Source organism: Phyllobates terribilis, unplaced genomic scaffold (assembly GCF_046119375.1).
Source record: "Phyllobates terribilis strain yellow unplaced genomic scaffold, ASM4611937v1 Scaffold_61__1_contigs__length_8056638, whole genome shotgun sequence".
Lineage (NCBI taxonomy): Eukaryota > Metazoa > Chordata > Amphibia > Anura > Dendrobatidae > Phyllobates > Phyllobates terribilis.
Window position 1 is genome coordinate 1473992 of NW_027362821.1, and position 25644 is coordinate 1499635.

The 25644-nt window shown below is 43.4% G+C and overlaps 1 protein-coding gene across 1 annotated transcript in view; it reads left to right on the plus strand.

Moving 5' to 3' along the window:
• The first annotated feature begins 3518 nt into the window (after positions 1 to 3518).
• Positions 3519 to 25644, plus strand: part of LOC141192426 (uncharacterized) — a 208224-nt gene continuing 186098 nt past the window's right edge. Inside the window, exon 1 of the mRNA XM_073661950.1 lies at positions 3519 to 3614. The gene's annotated coding sequence lies outside the window, so the exon portion shown is untranslated. The remainder of the gene's footprint in view (positions 3615 to 25644) is intronic.

Genomic DNA, 25644 nt, shown 5'->3' on the forward strand with positions numbered 1-25644 from the left:
CATGGTTTGTACAGCCGCGACATATGCAAAGTAAAATCCAACATCATCTACTGTTTAACACATTATTATGCCATAGAGGTGGGAAGGGATTGATTTCCAGAATTTACGGGATACTTATGCAGCAATTTCAGTGGGACAGACCCTTAAATGTTAAGGAGAGGTGGGAACGCGACATTGGTACTATATCCTCAGAGGAGTGGGAAGATGTGGTGGGGAGCGTTCTGATACTATCTACATGTGAGGCACATAGACTTTCACAGTTGTATTTATTACATAGAGTATATAGAACCCCCAAATTTCTACAGCGCATTGGGGCAAGGAATGACAGTGCGTGTCCAAAATGTGGAGAGGAAGGAGCAGATCTTATGCATATGATGTGGACGTGTAGAAGGGTTGCTGTATTCTGGAATGAGTGTGTGCAATACATTAATAATGTGTTTGAGTGTAATTTACCCCTATATCCTAAAGTGTGTGTATTAGGCCTTGTAGAAATAATAGGATGTGAAGAGGATGAAATAATAGCTGTTAAGAGGACTCTATACCAGGTCAGAAAGCTTATAGCTGCACATAAGCTGGATCCCTCCCCTCTCAGGCTCCAGGAATTCTTGGATAGAATGCGTCTTTTATTGAGATTAGAAGAGGGAGTGTACAAAAAGCGGAAGGCTATACGTAAATGTGATAAAATCTGGGGTAAATGGAATATGTTTCATGGTTATCATATTATGTCTATTTTAAATATCACTTGAGTTTGAAATGTTGTGGTCTCTCATGTTCTGTATAACTAATTACTGATTATCAGATATTAAGCTCTGTATCCATGGATCAAATTATTAATGCTTTAACAGTCGGATAAGCTATGTGATGGTATACGGTCTGTAACAAAAATTTGCTTTTGCCATATGGTTCTTGGGGCTGTTATGGGTGGGGGGAAGGGGAACGGGTGGGTCTTGAGAGGCACTGCTAGTTTAGTGATGCCTCACTGTTGTTTATGTATAATGTTATAAAAAGTTTTTTAATAAAAATTATCTGATTTAAAAAAAAAGAAACTTTAGTGAGTGCAGTTTCAGTAGAATGTTAGTTATTTGAGAGATAGCGGATTAGACAGGAGTGGACCAGTCGTTCCAGGAGTTTAGAGATAAAGGGAAGATTGGAAACAGGTCTGTAGTTAGCAGCAGTTCTGGTCGAGGGATTTTTTTTAAGTAATGGATGTATGCTGGCGTGCTTAAAAAAGGAGGGAAAAATAATATGAGAGGTAGAGGTTTAATATTTTAGTTAGGTGAGTAGTGACAGCTGGAGAAAGGGACTGAAGAAGATGTGAGGGAATAGGGTCACTGGTGCAGGTGGTAGAGCGAGAGGAAGAAAGGAGCCTTTTCACTTCTTCTTCCATGGCTGGTTTGAAGTCAGAAAATTGAGCAAGATGCAGTGTGGGAGGGAGGAGTATGCATAACATTTGGGGATTAAGAGAAAATTTCCTATCGGATATGGTCAATTTTTTCTTTTAAATAATTGGCCAGATCGTCAGTGCTGAGGTTGGTGGTTGGGGCCTGTGCTGTTTGATTAAGGAGGGAGTGAAAAGTGTCAAACAGGTGTTTAGGATTATTGGACCATGAGATGATGAGCTTGCTAAGGTAGGTTTGTTTGGAGAGGTGAAGGGCGGAGTTATAGGTTTTAAGCATAAATTTATAATGGAGGAAATCTTCGGCCAGATTAGATTTTGTCCACAGCCGTTCGGCACACCTGGTGCACCACTGGAGAAAACGTGTTTGCAGCGTATTCCAGGGTTGTCGCTGTCTGTGCAGAGTTGTTCTCTGTGTAGGAGGTGTGACTTCATCCAGGGCGCATTGCAATGTTTTGTTATAATGCTTCAGTGCAAAGTCAGGGCATGAGAGGGAGGAGATTGGGGCCAATGATGATTGCAATGTTTTCATAAATTTCTGGGTGTTAATGGCATGTATATTTCTATAAGTGTGGAAAGTGGGGGTGTCTTGAGCAGGGTGACAGTTCTTGACAGAGAATGAAAGAAGGTTGTGATCAGAGAGCGGAAGAGGAGAGTTAGTAAAGTCATGTATTGAACAGAGCCGGGCGAAGATCAGGTCAAAGAATATTTCCATCTTTATGTGTAGGAAAATTATTAAGCTGTGAAAGGCTGAAGGAGCAAGTTAGCGATTAAAAGATGAGTGGCAGATGGGGAGAGGGAATCACCAATTGGGATGTTAAAGTCTCCCATGATGAGGGTGGGGGATGTCATAGGATAGAGAGTTTGGAAGCCAAGTGGCAAAGTGATCCACAAACTGACGGGAGGGGCCCGGAGGGTGATACACAACCGCCACTCGCAGGGAGAAGGGCCAGTAGAGTCTTACTGTGTGGGCCTCAAAAGAAGGGAAGAAAAGTGAGGGTACTGGGGGGATAACCTGAAAAGTACATTTTGTTTAAAGGAGCAGACCAACACCAATTATTACCAGTTGCTTTTCCTGTATGTACTGATCAAGAAGGATTGTAATGGGACTCTAGGGACACTCATCTACCATAAACCTTCAAGGACTAATAAACTATTGAAGTGGGATAACCACCACCCCATCCCCATAAAAAGAGGAAAACCCAAGGGCCAATTTTTACGGGTGAGAAGGTACTGCTCAAATGTCACAGATTTTAATATACAGGCAATAGACCTGAACTCCAGATTAAGGGATAAAGTGTACTCGTGGTACATTTTGGATTCCGCATCATTGTTTGCAGAAAAATGGTCTTATCCATCAGCTTATCTTTTTCTCATTCAGATCTCTAAAATACCGGATCTTCTCAGTGAAGATTGTCTATATAAGAAAATTTTCCTGATTTATCCAGGAAAATGATGGACAAGATGGTGGAGAGGATATTACACCTCACCCTAGAGATCCTCTTCCGGATTACTGGAGAGGTGAGAGATTCTGATGATGTCACATTATATCATTCTTATCTATGGGAATAACACATGAACAGAACTGGAGAGGTGAGGACTCTGGAAATGTCTGTAGTGAGATTTATTACTGTGTCTCTCCATAACCAGGATTACACAGTAGTGAAGAAGACCTCTAGTGGGTGCTGTCAGGACCCTGTGTCTGAGGGATGGGGAAGACCCCTGAGCCCAATCACAGGGCCTCCACCTCACCCCCTGATACATGAGGAGTTCAATGACCAGAAGATCCTAGAACTCGCCTACAAGATGATTGAGCTGCTCACTGGAGAGGTTACACTGCTGGGAATCATGGGACTTTATACAGTAAAGCTATGGAGTGATTGGGTGCATGACGGTATCATTGTATGTGTCAGGTTCCTATAAGGTGTCAGGATGTCGCCGTCTATTTCTCCATGGAGGAGTGAGAGTATTTAGAAGGACACAAAGATCTGTACAAGGACGTCATGATGAGGGTTCCCCAGCCCCTCACATCACCAGGTAATAGATAGGACTAAATACACACGGCCTATAATTATCTGTATGTAAAAAATGAATTCAGTCCTTGTATGTGTTTCCTCCAGATCTATCCAGTAAGAGGACAACACCAGAGAGATGTCCCCGTCGTCTTCTTCCACAGGACTGTAAACAAGAAGATCCCAATGTTCCTCAGGATCATCAGGTAGATGGAGAGAAGGTGTCATGAGATTCCCCTATGATGTGTAAACGGCTGTAAAGGTCATGCCTTCAATTTTGTTTTATCCACCATTATTATGTTTTATATTTGTGTTATGAGAACGGTGGAGATGGCAGGATTAGAGCCGATCAAACTTGTGACTTCTCCATCTGTCTTTGACTTTTATAATATTTGTTTCAGGGTGAAAATCAGACCCATATTGCAGAGACATATGTGAGGGGTGATGAGTGGTGTAAAGAGGAGATTCCTACATATGACTACCCAGGTGAGTAGTAACCACTGAATACAGAGAAGTCACATATTCTTCTCAGATATCGGCTGTGGCTGCTTTATCGGTGATGTAGTCCAGCCATATCACAATCGTGTGATCACCATTTTGCCGCTAGACCACAACATTCTCCTCCGTCCGAAAATATTCAGATTACTTTGTGTTATTGTGAAAGCCCTTTGCTATAGCACTTACAACCTGGAGGATCCACCTACCCCCTGGGATTATAAGACGCTGACCGTTACCTGCCCAGATCTGTAAACTACAAAGCCAAATGACAGCGTATGTAGAATGTGCTGACAAGTGAGAAAATCACTTGAAGAAAAATATTATGATGGGTCTGTAAGAGAAAGCGGAGGGTAATGATGCTGTTGGCTTCCTAGAACCCTGATATCTTATTGGATGAATCTGCCTTCTTTCCCTTCTGTGCTGCTGAATGTGCTCATATGGTCCCTACAAGACCCGGTCCAGTCTTTATGACCAAACTTCACTTTTATGATCGACAACATTAAATGTGCAGTGAGGGCCAAGTGTGAATATCTGTACAATAACAACAGAGTTTCCCTTTATCCTGACTTTTCAATTTCTTTTAAAACCAACTAACTTCAAACAGGATTGCAATAACCTACAGAAAAAAACATTACACCTGTGCCATGATATATCTCTAAGCTGTGCGTGGCTGATGGCTGTAATATACATTTATTCACGCCTGCAGGAGATGTGTTGGCTCCAGCCCTGGTTTCATGGATTCACTCCACATCATAAATAGTATTGAGCGAATTTGTTCGGCATTTCAAATTCAGGTTCGTGTTCGGGGATCCGGCTTGTTTACGCCAAATGGTCCACCATAAATGAGTGCAACTCCAGTTTAGTGTTGGATTTCTCCCTTCATACATATGTTATTGTTGGGGATGTTACATGTTTGGATATTCTTTCTTTTTTTTACAAATTCACTCTGATAGTTTGATTGTGGTGGGATCGGCCTGCCTCACTTATGTGAGTCTGTAACGCCTCAGCTCTGCAGTATTATAAAAAAGTTCTCTTTGAATGTCTAATATTTCTTCTTGAAAGTCATCTGACAGAAAATATTGTCCCTTACGATAGTTTAGATTGCCAAGAGCCACCGAGCCCCATACTCTAATTACCCCAGAGAGGTTTCACCACTAGTTACTCATTTTTCTCTGATGGAGACTGTTGAGTTTGATCATTTCAGTAGATGTGTTATTGTCTATAGTCACAGTTTTTGACTTCAGAAATCCTCTGATTTAACACCTTCCTGCAGACAGTTTTGTGTTCCTAATAAGACCCATTTTTCAAATCTGACGTGTCACTTTATGTGGTGATAATTTTGGAATTCTTCACAAAGGATAATAGGAAACAAATGGACCTTACAAATTATTTTCCAACTTCTTTTGACTCTGACAATCCCCTATATACGGTTGTACACTACTGTCTGGGCACATGGCAGGTTAAGAAGGGAAGGAGTGACATTTAGCTATTAGGAATGCTCGAAAGATGGCTACCAGGAACAGGCTTATAACTATCTACCCTGTTTACAGATTTCACAAATTACTTTGCGCATCACCCTTTAACCCCTCTACATGGATCTGAACCTACTCAGAGACCCCTAGGCTTGGGCCACGGTGCTATTCGGTGGAGTGACATGGGAAGAAGAATAGTCAGGTAGCCGGGTCAGAACCAAGAGGATAAAGAAAATACAAAATCAGAAGACACAAGAGTAGTCAGTAAATGGGCCGAGGTCACAACAAGAAACAAATACACAAGCCGGGAGCTGAGCACAGAGGACTGAACCAGAGGAGAACAAGGCTGTATCTGGCAGCTTCCGGCAATATGCTTCCAGCTTTAGTAGGGTGCGGTGCTCTCCAAATTGCTGAAGCAGGGAGCAGATTAATCCAGCTGGACAGCACACACACCCATACTGTCAGACTCCATGGTACTAAAGGTACCAGCAACCCTAATCTTAGTGGCTGGACAGAGCCTGCGCCTTTTACTCCATATGTGGGAGGCAGAATGAACAAACAGTTGAATACCACGCTCCACTGGTTCATCCTATGAGGTTTTCTATTAGATGGTCATTGTCCTGGTGAATAAGTGAATTTTTTTTATATAACTTGCCTTTTTTTACAGACAGTTTAAGTAGACATGTTCAAAAATATCAAATTCAAGGATTCTTTATTAAAAAATAATAATTGGTTTTATTCTTGGCAGATGTCTGTACCAGGAGATCAGAGGGACAGCTGACACCTTCAATTTTCAATTCTGATAATTTTCAGATCCCACAGGATACAATTGAAGTGAATGACATTTCTCCAGATATACCATCATCCCTTCACAGCAAAGATCTGTCATCTGATCCACTGAAACAGATCCTGTCTTCTGATTCATTACCGACTACTAAGGAAAATCAAAGTCACAAAATAAGCATTAAAAAACGAACTGCTCTTAATGCAAAGAAGCCATTTTCACATTCAGAAAATAGAAATAGTTTTCCTCTCAAAAAGTCTTTTCTTAAACATCAAAAAATTCACACAGCAAAGAATAGATTTTCTTGCTCCAAGTGTGGGAGATGTTTTAATCAGAAATCAAGTCTTGTTAGGCACCAGATAACTCACACAGGAGAGAAGCCATTTTCCTGTTCAGAATGTGGGAAATGCTTTACAGAGAAATCAAATCTTATCGCACATCAGAGAACTCACACAGGGGAGAAGCCTTTTCTATGTTCAGAATGTGGGAAATGTTTTACAGAGAAATCAAGTCTTATCAAACATCAGAGAACTGACACAGGAGAGAAGCCATTTTCATGTTCAGAATGTGGGAAATATTTTACAGTGAAATCAAATCTTATTAAACATAACAAAACTCACACAGGGGAGAAACCTTTTTCATGTTCAGAATGTGGGAAATGTTTTACAGTGAAATCAACTCTTATCAAACATCAGAGAACTCACACAGGGGAGAAGCCTTTTCCATGTTCAGAATGTGGAAAATGTTTTAACCAGAAATCATATCTTAATATACATCAGATAACTCACACAGGGGAGAAGCCATTTTCATGTTCAAAATGTGGGAAATGTTTTGCAAAGAAATCAAATCTTATCGCACATCAGAGAACTCACACAGGGGACGAGCCTTTTCCATGTTCAGATTGTGGAAAATGTTTTAACAAGAAATCTAGTTTTCTTAAGCACCAGAGAACCCACACAGGGGCGAAGCCTTTTTCATGTTCAGATTGTGGGAAATGTTTTATACAGAAATCACATCTTAATAAACATCAGAGAATTCACACAGGGGAGAAGCCTTTTTCATGTTCAAAATGTGGGAAATGTTTTAACCAGAAAGCGCATTTTGATAACCACCAGAGAACCCACACAGGGGAGAATGCCGCAACTACACCCAACTAGTCTCTGTATAGACAAGACAGGCCCTAGCTGCACAACTAAAAACGCCGCCACAGACCTAACTCCCTAATAAGTCGTTGAGGAGTTTCTCATACCTCCTAAGGAACCAGAGGGGAGGGTGCAACACACTCTCAGCGAGGGGAATGGAAAGTATGAAGTAAAATACGAAAACTCTGAATGAGAAACAAAAACACATTAATATAGGGCAAAGAAGCCAAGCTAAGGAGAACCAAAAATAAAAGGAACAAGTATAATCTCCCGGAAACCGAACATTGTTAGAATGAAAAGGTGCTGTGAGGGAAAGCAAACTGACCGGGAGGATAGTTTCACCTTTGTGGTGAAACTTACAAAATTCATCCTCACCAACTGTAAATGTAAACCTGTCCATTTATAATGACCACGGACAAGATAAAGATTCCCAACTTACATCAGGACCACAAGATCCCAGGTACTTTCAGCTGCATCACATCTAATGTAATGTACTTAATTATATGTAGCAAATGTCCAACTGGGGGTCTGTATGTAGGGGAGACGGGGCAAAAACTTAAAACAAGGATGAATTCTCATCGCACACAGAAAAAGAAAAAATGAATAGATCTACTTGTGTCCACACATATTTATGGCCACAACTGCTTATCCTTTTCCGAAACTGATAGTTCTGCTTCACGTCACTTGTCTTATCTATTGCATTATTCCTGTGCCCTGTTGTGTATAAATAAGTGACTCTTCAGATTTTGTATTATACTTTGTCTGATGAAGAAACCTGAGTAGTCTCGAAAGCTTACTGACTAATGGCTAACTGAAAAGATGGTATCAACCACTGAGGACTCTCAAATTTTAATATTTTTATAAATACAGCAATTTTAAGATCTCTCCACAGGTGTTCAATGGGATTTAGATCTAGACTCCTTGCTGGTCAGAACTCTCCAGCACTTTGTTTCCATCCATTTTCTGGGTGCTTCTTGAAGTATGTTTGGGGTCCTTGTCTTGCTGGATGACCCATGACCTAGGATGCAAACCCAGCTTTCTAACACTAGCCACTACATTGTGACCCAAAATCCTTTGCTAATCTTCAGATTTCATGATGCCTTGCACACAGAGGCAGCTAAACAATCTCAAAACACCTTTGAACCTCCACCATATTTGACTGTATGGGCTGTAAATTTATTGATTATGCCCCCCCCCCCTTGACAAAGGAACATGCAGATCTCTAAAGATGGACTTATAACCTTGAAATTGTTGATATTTTTCAACAATTTTGGTTCAAGTCCTCAGACAGTTGTCTTCTCCTTTTTCTGTTTTCTCCATGCTTAGTGTGGCACATATGCACACAATGCAAAGATTGAATCAACTTCTCCCTTTTTTATCTGGTTTTAGTTGTGATTTTCATATTGCCCACACCTGTTACTTGCCACAATTGCGTTTGAACAAGCTTCACATGCTTGAAACAGAGTTGTTTACCCACAATTTTGGCAAGGTGCCAACAATTTTGTCCGGCCTATTTTGTGTGAAATTATGTTCAATTTCCTTTTTTTTCTCTGTTTTCTTGTGTTGTTCCAATACATGCAAAGGAAATAAACGTGTATAACAAAATGTGTAATTTCAATAATTTTCTGGGAGAATTACTTCATTTTCTGGAACAATTTCAAGGGATCCAACACTTTTGACCATGACTTGTTTTTGTTTTTAATTTGTTGCAGCATATCATCCTCTACGTGTTCAGCTATATTAGGAGGCTTGTAGCAAAGTCCAATTAGCAGCTTTCCATTATTGCCATTTCCATGTACATTACCCATACTGATTTTACATCAGGGATGTAAAACTCAAAACATGCAGAGGGCCAAAATGAAAAACTTTGACAAAGTCATGGCCCAACCAGTGTACAGTATAATGGGCCCCACATAGTCCTCCATACAGTATAATGGGCCCCACATAGTCCTTCATACAGTATAATGGGCCCCACATAGTCCTCCATAGAGAATAATGGGCCCCACATAGTCCTCCATAGAGAATAATGGGCCCCACATAGTCCTCCATACAGAATAATGGGCCCCACATAGTCCTCCATACAGTATAATGGGCCCCACATAGTCCTCCATACAAAAGAAACAAGAGGGAAAAACTTAGAGTCAGAGTCCCATATAATAGTGAAAAAATTACAAAATTGTATTAATTATAATTTATACAGGGAAAAAATATGAATTGCAGAAACAGAGACTGTTAATAGTAAAACAATGGAGGAGCACCAATGAGGAGCATGAGACAAATTAACATGATTATTTTCTGATGTAAATACATAATTGGGCTGCCAAAAAAATAAGAATATATTGTTAAAATGCAGTGAAGCATTCAATAAAAGTGCAGGTGCTTATGAGGCAGGTCAGAAGTAGTTGCTATATAAGAGGTTAGTCATACCGCTGTCTATATATAGGTACTAATATAGATAGCTCATACCGGGGTAGCAGATCTTTATAAGTGGTATCAGTGCCCTGACCACTAAGGCTCCAGGGTAAAAGTATATCCTAATACATATTAAAGCCTAGAAAATGCACCTAAGTAGGAAAAAAAGATTAAAGAACGGCAGCAAAAAGAGTGTAACATGAATCCTATAGAATACTTACAGCCACAGTGGATGTGAACACACTCCTCAATGGTGCTCACCCTGAAGCGCGTTTCAGCACGGCTGCCTTCGTCAGGAGGTGGCATCAATGAAGGTGGGTAGGGATTAGAAACCCTTGGGCCAATAGAAAAGGGGGTGTGTAGTCTCCGCCAATGGGTGTGGGGAGGGTGTGGCATGACACATGGCAATCACCGCTACACCTCCCGACCACGGCAACCGCGTCATGTGATCCATGACGCCGCAAGCATGTGGGGAACCACGTGACCGCGCGTCATGGAGCACATATTGATACGGCCAGTGAGGACACCACAGAGAACAGTGAAGCCATGCGTACCGCCCAGTCCACAGACATATATAGTCAAATACAACCAGAGTGAAAAAGAAACTAGCATAATGGGGTAAACTGTCAATAATAGCATATCCCAAATGTGTGTGTATGTATATATATATACAGTTAGGTCCATATATATTTGGACAGAGGCAACATTTTTCTAATTTTGGTTCTAGACATTACCACAATGAATTTTAAACAAAACAATTCAGATGCAGTTGAAGTTCAGACTTTCAGCTTTCATTTGAGGGTATCCACATTAAAATTGGATGAAGGGTTTAGGAGTTTCAGCTCCTTAACATGTGCCACCCTGTTTTTAAAGGGACCAAAAGTAATTTGACAGATTAAATAATTGTAAATAAAATGTTCATTTCTAGTACTTTGTTGAAAACCCTTTGTTGGCAATGACTGCCTGAAGTCTTGAACTCATGGACATCACCAGACGCTGTGTTTCCTCCTTTTTGATGCTCCGCCAGGCCTTCACTGCGGTGGTTTTCAGTTGCTGTTTGTTTGTGGGCCTTTCTGTCTGAAGTTTAGTCTTTAACAAGTGAAATGCATGCTCAATTGGGTTGAGATCAGGTGACTTACTTGGCCATTCAAGAATATTCCACTTCTTTGCTTTAATAAACTCATGGGTTGCTTTGGCTTTATGTTTTGGGTCATTGTCCATCTGTAGTATGAAATGACGACCAATCAGTTTGGCTGCATTTGGCTGGATCTGAGCACACAGTATGGCTCTGAATACATCAGAATTCATTCGGCTGCTTCTGTTCTGTGTCACATCATCAATAAACACTAGTGACCCAGTGCCACTGGCAGCCATGCATGCCCAAGCCATCACTCTGCCTCCGCCGTGTTTTACAGATGATGTGGTATGCTTTGGATCATGAGCTGTACCACACCTTCGCCATACTTTTCTCTTTCCATCATTCTGGTAGAGGTTGATCTTGGTTTCATCTGTCCAAAAAATGTTCTTCCAGAACTGTGCTGGCTTTTTTAGATGGTTTTTTTTTAGCAAAGTCCAGTCTAGCCTTTTTCTTCTTGATGCTTATGAGTGGCTTGCACCGTGCAGTGAACCCTCTGTATTTACTTTCATGCAGTCTTCTCTTTATGGTAGATTTGGATATTAAAACCCACAAAAGTACCCTATATTTATTATGCAACTTTGCTTTACATTTATATATAATGATGGTAGGGTATGAGATATATTTTTGTCTTTTGTGGGTTTTGCTTCTTTTTGCTGGTGTGGACGTGCTCCTGTTTCTTGCGTGTCTACCGTCTTGGACCTCAGTTCACATTGCTTGGTTTTTTGTCTTGTTTGCATTCTGTGCAATTTAAGGGTGTGGCATCCCCTTTGTTGAGCTGATTAGTATATATGTAGCTTACCACGGGCCTAGGTGGTCTGGAGTTGGGACCCGGTCCTATTTGTCTACCCTTTTATATGCATTACTTCAACTTTGATATACAGTAAGGTTTTTAATATAGACAGTATAGGTACCGTCCCAATTTAGGGTCACCTTGCCGCTGGTGGGACGGCTTGTATACTTTTTTTGATCAAAAATAGTTCACTAAGTACCCTATATTTATTATGCAACTTTGCTTTACATTTATATATAATGATGGTAGGGTATGGGATATATTTTTGTCTTTTGTGGGTTTTGCTTCTTTTTGCTGGTGTGGACGTGCTCCTGTTTCTTGCGTGTCTACCGTCTTGGACCTCAGTTCACATTGCTTGGTTTTTAGATTTGGATATTGATACGCCTACCTCCTGGAGAGTGTTGTTCACTTGGTTGGCTGTTGTGAAGGGGTTTCTCTTCACCATGGAGATTATTCTGCGATCATCCACTTCTGTTGTCTTCCGTGGGTGCCCAGGTCTTTTTGCATTGATGAGTTCACCAGTGCTTTCTTTCTCAGGATGTACCAAACTGTAGATTTTGCCACTCCTTATATCCTAATATTGTAGCAATTTTTCGGATGGGTTTTTTCTGTTTTTGCAGCTTAAGGATGGCTTGTTTCACCTGCTTGGAGAGCTCCTTTGACCGCATGTTTACTTCACACCAAAACCTTCCAAATGCAAGCACCACACCTCAAATCAACTCCAGGCCTTTTATCTGCTTAATTGAGAATGACATAACGAAGGGATTGCCCACACCTGTCCATGAAATAGCCTTGGAGTCAATTGTCCAATTACTTTTGGTCCCTTTAAAAACAGGGTGGCACATGTTAAGGAGCTGAAACTCCTAAACCCTTCATCCAATTTTAATGTGGATACCCTCAAATGAAAGCTGAAAGTCTGAACTTCAACTGCATCTGAATTGTTTTGTTTAAAATTCATTCTGGTAATGTCTAGAACCAAAATTAGAAAAAGGTTGTCTCTGTCCAAATATATATGGACCTAACTGTGTGTATGTATGTATGTATGTGTGTATATATATATATATATATATATATATATATATATATATATATATATATATATATATATATATATATACAGTACAGACCAGAAGTTTGGACACACCTTCTCATTTAAAGGTTTTTCTGTATTTTCATGACTATGAAAATTGTACATTCACACTGAAGGCATCAAAACTATGAATTAACACATGTGGAATTATATACTTAACAAAAAGTGTGAAACAACTGAAAATATGTCTTATATTCTAGGTTCTTCAAAGTAGCCACCGTTTGCTTTGATGACTGCTTTGCACACTCTTGGCATTCTCTTGATGAGCTTCAAGAGGTAGTCAGTGGAAAGGGTTTTCACTTCACAGGTGTGCCCTGTCAGGTTTACTAAGTGGGATTTCTTGCCTTATAAATGGGGTTGGGACCATCAGTTGTCTTGTGCAGAAGTCAGGTGGATACACAGCTGATAGTCCTACTGAATAGACTGTTAGAATTTGTATTATGGCAAGAAAAAAGCATCTAAGTAAAGAAAAACGAGTGGCCATCATTACTTTAAGAAATGAAGGTCAGTCAGTCCGAAAAATTGGGAAAACTTTGAAAGTGTCCCCAAGTGCAGTTGCAAAAACCATCAAGCACTACAAAGAAACTGGCTCACATGAGGACCGCCCCAAGAAAGGAAGACCAAGAGTCACCTCTGCTTCTAAGTTTATCCGAGTCACCAGCCTCAGAAATCACAGGTTAACAGCAGCTCAGATTAGAGACCAGGTCAATGCCACACAGACTTCTAGCAGCAGACACATCTCTACAACAACTGTAAAGAGGAGACTAGTGTTGAGCGATACCTTCCGATATCAGGAAATATCGTATCGGATTGGATCGGGCCGATACCCAAAAAGTATCGGATATCGCCGATTCCGATACCGGAAACCAATGCAAGTCAATGGGACACAAATATCGGAATGAAAATAAACCCTTTCTTTCCTTGTAGGTTAATTCTACATGAAGTAAAACAACTAAGAATAATGTAGAATGACATGAAAAGCCGGCAATTCATCAGCGCATACACCGGTACCCGACAATTTACAACAGAAAGAATAGAGCTTCACACATAGATTAGATAGATAGAAACATGTCAGTCACATATATATGAAGTACAGTGACAGTGTTGCTTACTGTACTTGTCATTTAGTGTAAAGGATTTATTTTAAAAAATATTAGTGTTTTCATGCACCATCTCTTTAAAAAAGCCGGCCGGCAATTCAGCAGCGGTACCCGACAATTTATAACAGACAGAATAGAGCTTCACACATAGATTAGATAGATAGAAACATGTCAGTCACATATATATGAAGTACAGTGACAGTGTTGCTTACTGTACTTGTCATTTAGTGTAAAGGATTTATTTAAAAAAATATTAGTGTTTTCATGCACCGTCTCTTTAAAAAAGCCGGCCGGCAATTCAGCATCTGTACCCGACAATTTAGAATAGAAAGAATAGAGAATCATACATAGATTAGATAGATAGAAACATGTCAGTCACATATATATGAAGTACAGTGACAGTGTTGCTTACTGTACTTGTCATTTAGTGTAAAGGATTTATTTAAAAAAATATTAGTGTTTTCGTGCACCGTCTCTTTAAAAAAGCCGGCCGGCAATTCAGCATCTGTACCCGACAATTTAGAATAGAAAGAATAGAGAATCATACATAGATTAGATAGATAGAAACATGTCAGTCACATATATATGAAGTACAGTGACAGTGTTGATTACTGTACTTGTCATTTAGTGTTAAAATAAAGGATTTATTTAAAAAAAAATTGGCGTGGGGTTCCCCTTAATTTTAGGCTCTAGCGGAGGTTAAGCAGACAGCTGGGGCAAATGTTTGAAGCCTGGGAAGGGGGTAATACCCACAGAGCTTCCCAGGCTACTAATATCAGCCCCCAGCTGAATACCTAGCCTTTACTAGCTATTAAAATGGAGGAACCCCCCCAAAAAAATAACGTGGGGTCGCCCCTAATTTAATAGCTAGCAAAGGCTAGGCAGACAGCTGGGGGCTGATTTTAATAGCCCAGGAAGGGTGCCATGAATATTGGCCCCCTCCCAGGCTAGAAACACCAGCCGTCAGCCGCCCCAGAAATGGCGCATCCATAGGATGCGCCAATTCTGGCACTTAGCCTCGCTCTTCCACGCTGCCCTGGTGCGGTGGCAGGGGGTAATAGGGTTGGGGTTGATGTCAGCTTATAATGCCAGCTGACATCAAGCCCAGGTTAGTAATGGAGAGGCGTCTATAAGACACCCCCATTACTAACCCCATAGTCAAAGTTAAAAAAAAAAACACAAACACCCAGAATAAAGTCCTTTAATTGAAATAAAGACACAATTCTTTATTGTTCTAAATTAAACCATACTTACCATCACGCCCATTCCAGCTGAAGCCAACGATCTCCTGCAATAAAAGAAAAATAATAAAGCAACCTCATCCTTACCTTTCCATGGTTCCCACGACAGCTTCAGCTCTGCTACATCGAGATGACAGGCTGGACCGCAGCAGAACGCTGCCATCCAGCCTGTCATCCCGCGGACACTGAGAAGCGCAGGCATGCTTGCGCTCCTCATTGTCTCTCTGTGACGTCATCCAGATGAGCCGAGTTCAAGTCCAATGAACTCAGCTCACCTCATGCACGTCACTGACAGCGTGGGAAAATTCTCACGCTGAAGTGCTGAGTGCAGGAGAATTTTCCCACGCTGTCAGTGACGTGCATGAGGTGAGCTGAGTTCATTGGACATGACCTCGGCTCATCTGGATGCCGTCACAGCGAGACACTGAGGAGCACAAGTATGCCTGCGCTTCTCAGTGTCTGCGGGATGACAGGCTGGATGGCAGCGTTCTCCTGCGGTCCAGCCTGTCATCTCGATGTAGCAGAGCTGAAGCTGTCGTGGGAGCCATGGAAAGGTAAGGATGAGGTTGCTTTATTATTTTACTTTTATTGCAGGAGATCGTTGGCTTCAGCTGGAATGGGCGTGATGGTAAGTATGGTTTAATTTAGAACAATAAAGAATTGTGTGTTTATTTCAATTAAAGGACTTTATTCTGGGTGTTTGTGTTTTTTTAAATACTTTAATAGAAATTCATGGTGGTCATGTCTAATATTGGCGTGACCCCATGAATTTCGGGCTTAGGGCCAGCTGATAATGCCAAGCTGGCCTTAACCCCTTTATTACCCAGTGAGCCACCGCACCAGGGCCCTGGATGAGTTGGGTACAGCGCCAGAAGATGGCGCTTCTATGAACGCGCCATTTTCTGGGGCGGCTGCGGACTGCAATTTGCAGCGGGGGTGGCCCAGAAAGCTTGGGTCTCCCTGCGCTGCGGATTCCAGCCCCCAGCTGCCTAGTTGTACCTGGCTGGACACAAAAATAGGGCGAAGCCCCCCGCATTTTTTTTTTTAATTATTTCATGAAATTCATGGAATAATTAAGAAAAAAAGGGCTTCCCTATATTGTTGTGTCCAACCAGGTACAAAGAGGCAGCTGGTGGTTGTGGGCAGCCCGTTCCTGCCTGCTGTACCTGGCTGGACACAAATATAGGGCGAAGCCCCACGTCAATTTTTTTTTAATTATTTCAGGAAATTCATGAAATAATTAAAAAAAATTGATGTGGGGCTTCGCCCTATATTTGTGTCCAGTCAGGTACAGCAGGCAGGAACGGGCTGCCCCCAACCACCAGCTGCCTATTTGTACCTAGCCGGACACAACAATATAGGGAAGCCCTTTTTTTCTTAATTATTCCATGAATTTCATGAATTTAAAAAAAAAATACGTAGAGCTTCGCCCTATTTTTGTGTCCAGCCAGGTACAGCAGGCAGGAACAGGCTGCCCCCAACCACCAGCTGCCTATTTGTACCTGGCCGGACACAACAATATAGGGAAGCCCTTTTTTAAAAAAATTATTTCATGAAATAATTAAAAAAAAATTGACGTGGGGCTTCGCTCTGTTTTTGTGTCCAGCCAGGTACAACTAGGCAGCTGGGGGCTGGAATCTGCAGCGCAGGGAGGCCCAAGCTTTCTGGGCCCCACCCGCTGCAAATTGCAGTCCGCAGCCGCCCCGGAAAATGGCGCGTTCATAGAAGCGCCATCTTCTGGCGCTGTACCCAACTCATCCAGGGCCCTGGTGCGGTGGCTCACTGGGTAATAAAGGGGTTAAGGCCAGCTTGGCAATATCAGCTGGCCCTAAGCCCGAAATTCATGGGGTCACGCCAATATTAGACATGACCACCATGAATTTCTAGTAAAGTATTTAAAAAAAACACAAACACCCAGAAAAAAGTCCTTTAATTTAAATAAACACACAATTCTTTATTGTTCTAAATTAAACCATACTTACAGTCACGCCCATTCCAGCTGAAGCCAACGATCTCCTGCAATAAAAGTAAAATAATAAAGCAACCTCATCCTTACCTTTCCATGGTTCCCACGACGGCTCCAGCTCTGCTACATCGAGATGACTGGCTGGACCGCAGCAGAACGCTGCCATCCAGCCTATCATCCCGCAGACACTGAGAAGCACAGGCATGCTTGCGCTCCTCAGTGTCTGGCTGTGACGGCATCCAGATGAGCCGAGGTCATGTCCAATGAACTCGGCGCACCTCATGCACGTCACTGACAGCGTGGGAAAATTCTCACGCTGAAGCGCTGAGTGCAGGAGAACTTTCCCACGCTGTCAGTGACGTGCATGAGGTGAGCTGAGTTCATTGGACATGACCTCACCTCATGTATGTCACTGACAGCGTGGGAGAAGTCTCACGCTGAAGCGCTGAGTGCAGGAGAATTTTCCCACGCTGTCAGTGACGTGCATGAGGTGCGCCGAGTTCATTGGACATGACCTCGGCTCATCTGGATGCCGTCACAGCCAGACACTGAGGAGCGCAAACATGCCTGCGCTTCTCAGTGTCTGCGGGATGACAGGCTGGATGGCAGCGTTCTGCTACGGTCCAGCCTGTCATCTCGATGTAGCAGAGCTGAAGCTGTCGTGGGAACCATGGAAAGGTAAGGATGATGTTGCTTTATTATTTTACTTTTATTGCAGGAGATCGTTGGCTTCAGCTGGAATGGGCGTGACTGTAAGTATGGTTTAATTTAGAACAATAAAGAATTGTGTCTTTATTTCAATTAAAGGACTTTACTCTGGGTGTTTGTGTTTTTTTTAAATACTTTACTAGAAATTCATGGCGGTCATGTCTAATATTGGCGTGACCCCATGAATTTCGGGCTTAGGGCCAGCTGATAATGCCAAGCTGGCCTTAACCCCTTTATTACCCAGTGAGCCACCGCACCAGGGCCCTGGATGAGTTGGGTACAGCGCCAGAAGATGGCGCTTCTATGAACGCGCCATTTTCCGGGGCGGCTGCGGACTGCAATTTTCAGCGGGGGGGGGGGCGGCAGAAAGCTTGGGCCTCCCTGCGCTGCAGATTCCAGCCCTCAGCTGCCTAGTTGTACCTGGCTGGACACAAAAATAGGGCGAAGCGCCACATATTTTTTTTTTTAATTATTTCATGAAATTCATGGAATAATTAAGAAAAAAAGGCCTTCCCTATATTGTTGTGTCCGGCCAGGTACAAATAGGCAGCTGGTGGTTGGGGGCAGCCCGTTCCTGCCTGCTGTACCTGGCTGGACACAAATATAGTGCGAAGCCCCACGTCAATTTTTTTTTACTTATTTCATGAAATAATTTAAAAAAAAAGGGCTTCCCTATATTGTTGTGTCCGGCTAGGTACAAATAGGCAGCTGGTGGTTGGGGGCAGCCCGTTCCTGCCTGCTGTACCTGACTGGACACAAATATAGGGCGAAGCCCCACATAATTTTTTTTTAATTATTTCATGAATTTCCTGAAATAATTAAAAAAAAATTGACGTGGGGCTTCACACTATATTTGTGTCCAGCCAGGTACAGCAGGCAGGAACGGGCTGCCCCCAACCACCAGCTGCCTATTTGTACCTGGCCAGACACAACAATATAGGGAAGCCCTTTTTTTCTTAATTATTCCATGAATTTCATGAAATAATTAAAAAAAAAAAAACGTGGAGCTTCTCCCTATTTTTGTGTCCAGCCAGGTACAACTAGGCAGCTGGGGGCTGGAATCTGCAGCGCAGGGAGGCCCAAGCTTTCTGCCCCCCCCCCCAGCTGAAAATTGCAGTCCGCGGCCGCCCCGGAAAATGGCGCGTTCATAGAAGCTGGATGCTGTACCTGGCTGGCATACAAAAATATGGCGAAGCCCACGTCAAAAGTTTTGGGAAAAATTAATTAAAAAATAAATAATAATTTAGGGACTGCATCTTTATTAACTCCTCAAATGTCATTTAGTGTTAAAATAAAGGATTTATTTAAAAAAAAAATGGCGTGGGATCCCCCATAATTTTAGTCTCTAGCGGAGGTTAAGCAGACGGCTGGGGCAGATGTTTGAAGCCTGGGAAGGGGGTAAAACCCACGGAGCTTCCCAGGCTACTAATATCAGCCCCCAGCTGAATACCTAGCCTTTACTAGCTATTAAAATGGGGGACCCCCCCAAAAAAATGACGTGGTGTCCCCCCTATTTTAATAGCTAGCAAAGGCTAGGCAGACAGCTGGGGGCTGATATTAATAGCTCAGGAAGGGTGCCATGAATATTGGCCCCCTCCCAGGCTAGAAACACCAGCCGTCAGCCGCCCCAGAAATGGCGCATCCATAGGATGCGCCAATTCTGGCACTTAGCCTCGCTCTTCCACGCTGCCCTGGTGCGGTGGCAGGGGGTAATAGTGGTGGGGTTCATGTCAGCGCCAGCTGCCATGAAGCCCAGGTTAGTAATGATGGCCGTCTATATGACACCCCCATTACTAACCTACAAAGTGTTAAAAAGAAAAAACACACACTACACCCAGAAAAAAATAATTTATTTGAAATAAAACACACCATTTTATTTAATTCTTAGTTTACTAAAAAAAAATAGTTACCTGTCCACGTTCCTGCGCTGATCTCCCATGCACAGCTGTCACATCTGGAGATGGTGACAGCTGTGCATGGCTGCTGTAAGCTTACACTGCCGGGAACACGTCCGCTCCCGGCAGCAGGAGCCACTGACTGAGGTCACCGGAGTGCATTCAGGCAGCGCAGCTCCGGAGACCTCCTTTACGGCACTGCTGTACCGTGGGAATTTCTCACGATACAGCAGTGCCGTAAAGGAGCTAACCGGAGCAGCGCTGCCTGAACTCCGGTGAACCCTTACGGCCCCGTCATTCTAGCGGCGGCAGCGGTTCAGAGCGGTCACATTCTATGTGGCTGCTCTAAACTGGAGATCTTCGTGGGACACTCGTGGACTACTACGGAGGGGTAAGGATAAGGTTGTGGTTTATTATTTTATATTTTATTACAGGAGATCGATGGCTTCGGGGAGTTAGGTGTCTAGGTGAGTATAGGTGTAGTTTTTTATTTTTTACTTTATTTTAGGTGGCGATCGGCGGGGACAGGTAATGTATGAACTAATTTCTTTTAGGTAACCACTGGCCACCAATGACATGTATCTAACATTTATTGGGGACACAGTAGGGCAATTTAAATAGCAGGATCAGGCTGATGGGAACTACTGCTCCCATCGAGCTGATCCTGCTGGCACGAGTAGACGGGGGACAGACATAGGCCGATGGGAGTAGTAGTGTCACATCGGCCTATGTCTGCCTGCACGCACAGACACATCGCACAGACACCCCGCACACACACCCCGCACACACACACCCCGCACACACACACCCCGCACACACACACCCCGCACACACACACCCCGCACACACACCCCGCACACACACTAATCATGACGGGTCCGGGAGGTGAGGATGACCTGTGCGGCCGTGGGAAAGTTCATGTGAGTTCATGCAATGCAGTCAAGCATGAACTCACATGAACCCTCTGAGGGCACCGCGGCGACTTCAAATGAACAGCTGATCGGCATCACCTGATACCTCAGCTGTTCATTTGAAATAACCGGCGGGAAAGCGCATCACAGAACGGGAAAGCCGGCGGTGAAGTCTTTTCACTGCCGGCTTCCCCGCCCGGGTCCTTCACTCCTTGGTGCTGCGCTCCCCGCCCGGTCCTAATTTACGATTGGGATTGGAGGTGGTGAGGGGAGCGGAGGATCGGGGTGGGAGGCTGCGGGGAAGCAGTATGGGGCTGTGTGATTGTTTAAAAGCCGGCGGCTTTTTACCGCCCGCCGGCTTTTAAACAATCAGGAGAATTCTCCCACGCTTGGATGGCATTCTGATGACAGGCTGGATCGCAGCTGAGCGCTGCCACCCAGCTTGTCATCCTTCACAGACACTGCAGAGCGCAGGCATTATGGGAACTTCCGATTCCGGTATTCGATATTATAAAAGTATCGGAATTAAGTATCGGAATTCCGATACAGTGAATATCGGCCGATACCCGATATTTCAGTATCGGAATGCTCAACACTAGAGGAGACTTTGTGCAGCAGGCCTTCATGGTAAAATAGCTGCTAGGAAACCACTGCTAAGGACAGGCAACAAGCAGAAGAGACTTGTTTGGGCTAAAGAACACAAGGAATGGACATTAGACCAGTGGAAATCTGTGCTTTGGTCTGATGAGTCCAAATTTGAGATCTTTGGTTCCAACCACCGTGTCTTTGTGCGACGCAGAAAAGGTGAACGGATGAACTCTACATGCCTGGTTCCCACCGTGAAGCATGGAGGAGGAGGTATGATGGTGCTTTGCTGATGACACTGTTGGGGATTTATTCAAAATTGAAGGCATACTGAACCAGCATGGCTACCACAGCATCTTGCAGCGTCATGCTATTCCATCCGGTTTGCGTTTAGTTGAACCATCATTTATTTTTCAAGAGGACAATGACCCCAAACACACCTCCAGGCTGTGTAAGGGCTATTTGACCAAGAAGGAAGTGATGGGGTGCTACGCCAGATGACCTGGCCTCCACAGTCACCAGACCTGAACCCAATCGAGATGTTTTGGGGTGAGCTGGAACGCAGAGTGAAGGCAAAAGGGCCAACAAGTGCTAAGCATCTCTGGGAACTCCTTCAAGATTGTTGGAAGACCATTTCGGGTGCCTACCTCTTGAAGCTCATCAAGAGAATGCCAAGAGTGTGCAAAGCAGTCATCAAAGCAAAAGGTGGTGAGCAGCGATGATGCCATAATTAGCATCATAATCCCACTTCTCTGTATTCTGAAAAGCTATTTGCTCACAATCAAAGAGAATGCATTGTAGGTACAGCATGTTGAGATAGAGCAAGGAACCATACAGGGTGATTACACACAGCCAAGCCTCATCTCATCCTTACGTGGATTGGGTGACAATGAGGAAGAGGAGGAGGAGTAGGAAGAACAGGAGCTAGTTTCACGCGCTATAGACGGTACTACCTGCACAACTGTCATACCGTCTGTTCAGCGTGGATGGCCTGAGGACAGAGAGGAGGAGGAGAGCATGGTCAGTCATCCTCTTGGTGAGGACACGGTAGTCTTGACTGTTAGCTGTCTGGCATGCATGGCTGAGTTTATGTTACACTGCCTTTCCCATGACCCTCGCGTTCTCAAAATTTTGGGTGACAGTCATTACTGGTTGGTGACACTTCTAGACCCACGCTATAAGGAGAACTTTATATCTCTTATTCCTGAGGCGGACAGGTCTACAAAAATGGGGCAGTACCAGAAGGCCCTTGTTGCTGAACTATTAAAAAAAATTCCCATCTGAAAACGCTGACGGCAGAGGCCACAGTTCGTTGGACAACCAAGGAGTACAACCGAGAGAGACACAACTCCAATCCAGCAGAGGCAGGGGAACACTGTCAAAGTTCTGGGAGAGTTTTCTCAGCCCCTCCCATCGCACAGGCCCTGAGGTGCGGGTTACTCTCACAAGGAGTGCAAAGTTTGGGAAGATGCTGAAGGAGTACCTTGCTGACTGTACCGACGTCCTCCGTGATTCCTCTAGGCCTTATAATTACAGGGTATCCAAGCTGGACACGTGGAATGAACTGGCTCTCAACGCCTTGGAGGTCCTGGCCTGCCCTGCCGCCAGCGTTTTATCAGAGCGGGTTTTTAGTGCCGCTGGTGGAATTATAACTGATAAGCGCATCCGCCTGCCAACTGAAAATGCTGACAGGCTGACTCTTATAAAAATGAACAAGGGCTGGATTGGGCCAGACTTCTCAACACCACTGAATGATAGAAGCATAACATAAACTCAAATCCAGTGTCTTTTTTGTGAGGTGTATTCCCATGCATCTTTTCACACCCACACATGGGTATACGCTGATTTTGGCTATTTGCTTTTGTCCTCCTCCTTCTCCTCATCCTCCACCACCATATCACCAGGGCGACCGTGGTCCGTGATGCCACACCCACATACTTTTTTTATAGGGTGTTTATGATGCCCGTAAAATTTTTAAAGGGTGTTTATGATGCCCGTAAAAAAAAAAAATTATGCAGTATGTTCATGTATACCCCCCAAGGGTAAATGTTTGTCAGCCCATACACTTAGTGCATGGGTGTTACAACTATAGGAGACCCGCTCTTTTCTAATGGGAACATTTTTTTTATGAGGCCCTCCTCCACGCCTTTTCCAAGGTGCATTGGAGTGCCTCCCAATTTTTGGCAGCCCTTGCTTTCACTGCATAGGCCAACACTATGGGAGACCCACTTCCTAATAATGGGAACATTTTTTCATGAGGCCCTCTACATCTCTTCCAAGGGGCATTGGAGTGCCTCCCAATTTTTGGCAACCCTTGCATTCACTGCATAGGCAAACACAATGGGAGGTTCACTTCCTAATAATGGGAACATTGTTTTCAGGAGGCCCTCTGACCTCCACGTCTCTTCCAAGGGGCATTGGAGTGCCTCCAATTTTTTGGCAACACTTGCATTCACTGCATAGGCAAAACACAATGGGAGACCCACTTCCTAATAATGGGAACATTTTTTTTCAGGAGGCTCTCCTCTACGTCTCTTCCAAGGGGCATTGGAGTAGGTACAAATTTTTGGCAGCCCTTGCATTCACTGCATAGGCAAACAGTATGGGTGACCCACTTCCTAATAATGGGAACATTGTTTTCAGGAGGCTCTCCTCTAAGTCTCTTCAAAGGGGTATTGGGGTGCGTCCAAATTTTGGGCAGCCCTGCCACTCACTCCATATGCAATAACAGTATAGGAGACCCACTCTTTAGTAATGGGAACAACAAAGCATAGCCGCCTGATGGTCCTATGAAAATAGGCTTTGTGACCTTCAGAGTCCCTCCTTCATAAATGAAACAGGATGTGTCTGATCATGTCTCACATACCACATGGCCAGACAAGGTTGTAAAATGTTAAAATGACATTTCCCGGTGAATGCATTTGTCACAGTTGAAAGCAGTCCAAAAGTGCAAAAACGCATCAAAAACACTACGTGTGAACATAGCCCAAGGTGTGGAGGAGTATTTTTGGTTTTGGTTATTTATTTTGCCTTATATACAAGTCATTACCCTGGAAAGGATGTTCCTTAACATATTTCCCAGGAAAATCCATTTTGGTTTCGTTTTTGTATGTTTTATTGCAAGTCCGTAAAAGTGGCATAATACCTCTGACAACGTTGTTCACAGCAGTGACTGGGGAGTCAGAAATGCTTCCAGGGGTCTTCCCCATGCTGTTCCCATGCCACTTGAGCACTGTTCCCATTGATTTGGGCAATTTTTAGGCCCTTTGCAGACCACCTCGGGAAGCCGCCTGAAAAATGCTCGAGTTTCCCATAGACTTACATTGGGCTCGTTGCTCTGGTCAAGCACCCGAGCATCCCAATTTGCTCGACCGAGCAACGAGCACCCAAGCATTTTAGTGCTCGCCCATCACTAATATTCAGGTCTATTAATTTCCAAGAAATTTTAACTTTAACCCCTTAAAAGCCCAAGGCATACTAATATGTACCTGCACCCTGGGCTTTAAGAGCCAGGTACGTATTAGTACGCCCTGTTGATTTCGCCCGCACACAGGCTGTGCGGGCGAGATTGCCGCTGGGTGTTAGTACCGGGTGTCAGCTATGACAATCAGCTAATGTGCAGGGAGCAGTCCCGCACCGCTCCCGGCACATTAACCCCCGCAATGCTGCGATCGAAGGGGCAAGGGGAGGTGATCGCTATACTCACCTCTCCTGCCAGCGTCCAAGTCTGTCTGCCGCGGCTTCCCGGATGTTGCCATGAGGACCCGATGTCGTCATGACAACATCCGGGTCACCAGACAGCAGGAAGATACTTTGGGCATGGGCAGTGCATGACCAAAATATCTTTTGCATCTGCAGCGCTGACAGCCTGTATAGCACAGGGATGGTGCTCCATCCCTATGGTATACAGGCGATCAGAGTAAAAAAAGTAAAAGTCCCAGAGTGGGACAAACTATAAAAGTAGAAAAAGTGTTAAAAAATGAAAAAAAAAATTTGTAGAAAATATAAAAAAAAAAAAAAATCAAAAAAATAATCCACCAAAAATAAAAATATAATGTATCAATCAATAAATATTATTATGAAAAAAAAACCAACAAAACAATAAAAGTACACATATTTGGTATCGCCGCATCCGGAACAAACTGACCTATAAAACTGTCCCACTAGTTAACCCCTTTAGTGAACACGGTAAAAAATAAAAATAAAAAACAAAGCAAAAAACAATTCATTTTCATCATACCTCCGAACAAAAAACAGAATAACGCGCGATTAAAAAGACGAATATAAATAAAAATGATACCGCTGAAAACGTCATCTTGTCCCGCAAAAAACAAGCCACCATACAGCTCCATCATCCGAAAAATAAAAAAGTTATAGCTCTCAGAATAAAGCTATGCTAAAAAATATTTTTTTCTATAAAATTGCTTTTGTTATGTAAAAGTGCAAAACATAGAAAAACGATATAAATGTGGTACCGCTGTAAACGTACTGACCCGAAGAATAA